This window comes from Neophocaena asiaeorientalis, unplaced genomic scaffold (assembly GCF_003031525.2).
Source record: "Neophocaena asiaeorientalis asiaeorientalis breed wild unplaced genomic scaffold, Neophocaena_asiaeorientalis_V1.1 scaffold78, whole genome shotgun sequence".
In the NCBI taxonomy this organism is placed as follows: Eukaryota; Metazoa; Chordata; class Mammalia; order Artiodactyla; family Phocoenidae; genus Neophocaena; species Neophocaena asiaeorientalis.
The window spans coordinates 16,635,337-16,641,952 of NW_020175018.1; the positions used below are offsets into that span (position 1 = coordinate 16,635,337).

Consider the following 6,616-nt stretch of genomic DNA (forward strand, 5'->3'; position numbering starts at 1 on the left):
AAAAAAAAAAAAAAAAAAAAAGTCAGTGCTATTTGGAAACCGAGCTGCACTCCAGGAGGGATGTCTGAGCCACTGAGCTTCTAGGGGCAACAGTGGTCTGCTCGTGCAGCTCGGAGCCTTGGCGATTCGGAGAGGGAAAGACCTGATAGTTCATCCCTTTGACCACCCCGCTCATTTCAAAGTTGAGAAACCAAGTCCCAAAAAGATTGTGCCTCAAGTGACCCACCCAAGCCAGTTTCTCAGCCTGGAAGAAATCTGACTTAAGGTCAAGAAATCTGACCAGATAGAAACACAAAGAGACTTTTTGGTTTGGGGGTGTTTTTTTTCTCCCCCCTATTAAGTTGGCAAAGATTTCTAGAGGGAACTTCCCAACTGGCATCAAAAGTTAAAATACACATGCCTTTTAGCTCAGCAACCATGTTCCTAAGAATTTACACCTAAGATCCAACAGCACATGCGACCAAAGATGTGCACATAAAGATGTCCATTTCAGCGCTGTTTATAATAGTGACAATCGGAAACGATTTTAAATGTCCGTCAGTAGAGGACAGCTTAAATAAAGGATGCACATCTATGCAATGTGATATTAGGTAAGCTTTAAAAACTCATTTATATTTACGTTGACTCGGAAAGAGGCCTAGAACAGAATATCAAATGGGAAAAAAGCAAGTAAACGGTTTGTATAATACGGTCTAATTTAAATGTATATTGACATACATATACACACATGCACATATCTACACACGCACGGGGGAGAGAGGAGGGCCCCACTGATGCCCCACGAGTGACAGACGGTCCTTTGGGGGCTCAGGGTCCTGGAGTTGAAAGAGACAATAACACAAGTCAACACATCCTGGCTGGAAAGGCCTAAGGACGTGGGAGGCGTGGCAGTGCTGAGCGCTTTGGAGGAGGGCAAGGTCACATTTCCGGAGGACCGGGGAAGAAGATGGATACTCACACGGACTCCAGCTTCGAGCCAAAACCAAAACAAGCCCCTCTCTTCAGGCTCTCAAATTAGCCCTTCTCCTCAGAGGGCCGTACCACAATTGTGAATCAATCATTACTGGTGCAGAATTTGTTTAATGCCTACATTCCCACCCTCACCCCCCTCTGGAGAAAGCAGGGACCCCTGTCAAGGTGGCTCGTTGCTACACCCGCGCATTCGGCATTGCGTCCCGCACATGGCATAATAAACACACTTAGAATGAATGAATGAATGCATAGTACCAATTCCCCCAAACCTGGACTGTTCTCCCGAGCTCTGAGTCAAGTCCTGTGGCAATGGGAAACAGCCCTTCCCCCAGGGTTCCCTTCATCCACGCCACAGCCCACCCATGAATTAAATATGCAGTCAACAGAAGACGTGTTGACGTCTGGGATTTGTTTCAAAATACTCCTGATGGAGAGGGGGGATCTTCCTGGCGGATTCCACATGCACCGGGGGTGACCATGAGCTCACGTGGGCTCCTCATACTGGTTATGAGTCCCTTCATGTTCCTTATTCTATTCTCTCTGCTTTTTGCATACATTTAAAGGCCTCCATTAACAAAGTGGGTTTTTTGTTTAAAGGAAACAATTGAAAGGCCTAAAGGAGGTTGAAATGACCACTGTGAGAGACCACTGCAAAACGACAAAGGATGAAATCTCCCTGGAAGTCTGTCCTTGCACCCCAGAAGCGGCTCCACTTTGGGGGGACCTGAGGGCTGGACGGAGCCCTAGCCCTTCTGTCACTCCGCTCTGGGCCCTGGAAGCACTGCCCAGGAGCCTGGCATCTGCACGGATCTGCCTTCCTGGGCAATCCCGGGGAAGCTGCTCAGACCCGCACACCAGGCCGTTACCCTCTCTGCGTCTCAATCAAGGTTGAACGTTGGTAACTGGGGCTCCTGGGGCCTGGGAGACAGAGGCTGCGAGGCCACGGAGGTTCGCTGGTCCCCTCCCCCTCCAGCATGGACAGCTCTGGGCAACACCAGGGGTCCCCTCGCAGGGACGGGCTGTGCTACCCCATTGGAGGCTGGGAGACACTGCTGGCGGCGAAAACAAATGACAGACCCCTCTGGATACCGCCTCGGGGGCCCTCCCGGACACAGACACGGCACGCGGGCCCAGGGGTGAAGGGTAAGGCGGGAAGACCCTGCCTTAAGTGCATTTCCCGGCCGAACCCCTGCAACTCCTGTATCAGGTTTTCCGCTCTGTGCCTTCGTTTGGCTGCCGCCTTTTTTCCCCCTGTAGGCCATCCGCTCACTTTCCCAACCCCACATGGTCTGACCAGCCGGCTCAGCAAAAATGCAGCCTTTTCAGAGCAGATCTCGCCGCCCTGTTCTGCTGGAAGTTGAAAGTCCCCTTGATAACGCTGTCCATCGTCCTTCATCCCCCTCTCGGAGAGAGAGGTTTGCAGCGTAGTCTCAAGTCTTTCTCCACTGAGTCAGGTGCCTCAGGCTTGATTTCTGGGCTTGACAGTTAACATCTTACCCTGCGTAGAAGCTACTGCCAAGGGCTACCTCTCCGGAATGTCCTGTCAACCCTAAATTTAGCAAAGTGCAAGATATGAATATCCCATTATTTCATAAAGGCCATGTCACGTGGTTTCCGGTGTTTTTTTTTTTTTTTTTTTTTTCTGAAAATCTTCCATAAAAGATGGCATTTCTCACATTGACCTCGAGGTTATTAAAATCTCAATCCACGTATTCCCTGCCGGCCAGCTGTGCTCGAGGGGTGGACGGGGAGCCTCGGTCACAGGCGAGAGGTTCCCAGGTCCCCCACCAACCCCACCCAGGACACCTGGCCCACCCTTGGTCTTGAAGGGGAGGCGTTCCTGTTCAAAGGCCTGGGCCCCAGGTCAAAGCCCCCGCCTGCATATCAATCCTACGGCTCAGACGGAAGAAAGTACCCCCCTGAGTCAGGCCACCATGAGGTGACTGGACAGGACTCTTCTTCCCAGGCTGCAGGCGTAACATCCTCGGTCAAGTCCAGCTCAGAAGGCCAGCGGCACTGGTTAGCGAGGGCCCCGAGAGGACAGCTAAGCCAGCTCATGATCTGTCCAGTGGAAACCAGAGCCGAGGGCAGAAGGGACTCTCTCGGAGCCCTTCCCCCGACCCCTTCCTGCCGCCTGTGGTCCGAGCCTCTGCATCCCTGACCCGGGGCTCGGCTGCTGGGGGAGGGGCCCGAGGGGCACCGAGGTTGCTGGCGCTGGCCCTGAACGGCTAAGACGGAAAGTGGAGAAAAGGAAAGAGCTCCCTCAGCCGGTGCTTCAAGGTAAAAAGACCCAAGGTTGACTGACGCACCCAGAACAAGCCATTTAACCCTCCCACCACCCCCGGGCAGATCAGAAAACGCTGAGGACCTCACCACACACCCTACACACTCCCGACACACACACTCAGAAACCCACCGACACACTACACACACCCAGGCACTCACCTATAATACCCCTACACACCCCTACAGGACACGCACGTTACACACCTGCTACATGCGTACCTGCACCCTACACACGCTATCCCCCCTTGCGCAACACACACGCTCCACACCCCACACCCTTCTCCACACAATACGCGCTTACCCCCTCCCCTACACACACACACACACACACACGTGGACACACACGTGGACGCACACACACACATACACACACACGCAGCCTGTAACTGCCCCTGCAACGTCTTTCCCTCTTCAAGGCCCCATTTGAAACCAAGCAAAGGGGACACTTGGCATCTGTCGGGGGCTGTGGGATACTCAGCATTTTCCCCTCCCCCCCTTCCCAACATCCCGGCGCAGCCCCGGACCCCGCCCCCTCCTGATCAGGCCCAGTGGGAGAGTCTTGGAAAGGAACCCAGCTGCGGAGGAGAAAGAGGGGTTGCTTTCGTTTTTGTTTTTCATTTCCATCTCATGCATACTGATGCTCCAAAGAAATGGGGCTCCCATTCCCCCCACACATCTGTCTCTTCCCCACATTGCTGGGGGCTTGACCCAGGACCTGGGTTGGGCTCTTCCGGGCCCCGACTTACTATCACCGTAATTCAGTGAAAGCTAAACTCCACCATTTCGGGGAGACCGTTAGCCTTCGGATGACACTGATTCCTGGCAGCTGAGGCCTGCAAGCCCTCCTTTCTGCTGTAACCAGTAATCGGGAGTGTCTTAGAAGGACCTGCAGCGCCACAGTGCCGGGATCTCGGGCCAGGCTTTCCATTAGCGACGCTCTTTGTTTATTATTTACTGCCACCTGCTGGTCAACCGTGGATCCTGCGCCCCAAGTGAGCACTTAAAATGATAAGCAGAACATTTCTAAAACCCGTACAGCAGATGACAAGGAGAAACCAGCTTGTTCGAATTGGTTGTACCCCACAATTCTTTGGGGGGAGCAAGCCCCTGGGAGAGCTTGCCTCCTTCGAAAACTCAAGTCACTTCCCCCGGCCAAGTGCCTGCCTTGACCAGCCAGTGTTTCCCAGGCACAAGATGTCTTTTAAGACTTCTTTAGGTTCCAAAAGTCTGTATCCTAATATCTCTATTACTTAACAACAACATTCAAATCTGCTTGGCAGACAATGGTGCCAGGAAATAACGATTTTGAAAAAATAATTTAAAAGTTTTGGGGACTTCCCTGGTGGTCCAGTGGTTAAGACTCCACACTCTCAATGCAGGGGGCCTAGGTTTGATCCCTGGTCAGGGAACTAGATCCCAAATGCTGCAACTAAGGCTTGGTGCGGCCAAATAGATAAATAAACAGATTTTTTTTTTTCTTTTTGCGGTACGCGGGCCTCTCACTGTTGTGGCCTCTCCCATTGTGGAGCACAGGCTCCGGACGCGCAGGCTCAGCGGCCATGGCTCACGGGCCCAGCCGCTCCGCGGCATGTGGGATCTTCCCGGACCGGGGCATGAACCCGTGTCCCCTGCATCGGCAGGTGGACTCCCAACCACTGCGCCACCAGGGAAGCCCAACAGATTTTTAAAAAATAAATAAATAAAATAAAAGTTTTATTTCCCGCCACAATTAGCAAATGGGTTTCAACAGGAAGTTTTCTTCTTAGAGTTGCCGACAATTTTTTAATATTGGCTTTTTTTCCAAGTCCAGAACAGTACATTAGGCCTGGGACTCTGACCAACCAGGAGGCTGGTCTGTGCTCCTCATCCCTCGGTGAGCGGCTGCCCGCTTTCTATCACTCCCCTCTCTGCCACGTCTACCGGGGCCAAAAGCAAAGTTAAGATTGAGGTGCCGACACTGCTGACCCATTCACAGCGGAGAGGCGGCTCTCCAGCAGTGGGCCCTTGGGCTTCTCTTGCTAATGAGGTTTTAGATGAGAAAAAAAAAAAGACCATTTAAAAACATTCTTCTGGGGTGGGGTGGTGGTGGTGGGATGAACTGGGAGATTGGAATTGACATATATACACTCATATGTATGAAACAGAGAACTAATAAGAACCTGCTGTATAAAAGATAAAATGAAATTCAAAAACAAAACCATTCTTCTGTAAATAAATGGGCTTCACTTAGCAAATTAATAAGACTGTTAATAAAAATGCTCACTTAGACACACCGTGTATAACGATTTGGTAATTAGTTAATGTTAAAGCGCAGCTTTACATCTTTCAGTGGAAAGTGAGAAGAGGCCAGCAGTCCAGATGGGGACCGGACTGTTGTAAAGCACAGAGTATTAACATTAACGGTATACTGCGGACCAAAGGGTTTAAGGGGCACGGTTTTCCTTCCATTTTAATGAAGTCGGGGCTCAGAACCAGTTACTTCCGCCCACATCTCAAGGGCAGCGAGAATGCCGTTGCCCACATGACCTGCGAGGAGAAAATCAGCGACTACTGGGAAACCAGGAAACAACCACAAGCCCCGTATTCTGGGGTCAAAAAGACGCGATGGCATATTTACTTAACAAGCATGTGTGCCATAGTGCTTACTATTAGCTCAGCTCTGTTCTGAGCATGTATTTTCTCTGATACAAGTATTGATTCATGTAATCTTCATAACAACCCCATTTTACGGATTAGGAAACTGAGGCACAGAGAGGGGAAGTAACTTGCCCAAGGCCACACACTAATAGGTCATGGAGCCCAGAATTAAACCCAGGCCATCAGGCTCTGAGGCCACCTGCTCCACCTCTGCCCTCTGCCTGCCTTTCAGGGGAAGAAACGGCATGAATTCTGCCCTCCATTCTGCATTTCGTTTGCAGCGTGCCCTTGGGTGAGTGACTTTACCTCCCAGCTGGGGTTTCTTCCTCTTTAAAAGAGAACTGGACTCTCAGTTCTCTGAGCTCCCTGAAAGCCCCTACGTGGCACGTCTGAAGTCAGGCCACCCCCAGCTCTGAGGACCCATGAGGCCATCTGGGTTCAGCCTCACCGAGTCATGGGATGCAGCCAATCCTGAACCAAACCAGAACGTTCAATGCAAGCTTTCCCTAGGGTGGCAGATTAGAGGTGGCCACTCCTACCACTGAGAGGGGACTCTAGCCCCCCCACAGGCCCCCCGCTCTGAGGACCCATGAGGCCATCTGGGTTCAGCCTCACCGAGTCATGGGATGCAGCCAATCCTGAACCAAACCAGAACGTTCAATGCAAGCTTTCCCTAGGGTGGCAGATTAGAGGTGGCCACTCCTACCACTGAGAGGGGACT

General features: G+C 51.7%; 1 protein-coding gene across 3 annotated transcripts in view; it reads right to left on the minus strand.

Moving 5' to 3' along the window:
- Positions 1 to 6,616, minus strand: part of AK8 (adenylate kinase 8) — a 128,131-nt gene that overhangs the window by 55,769 nt on the left and 65,746 nt on the right. The window lies entirely within an intron of this gene.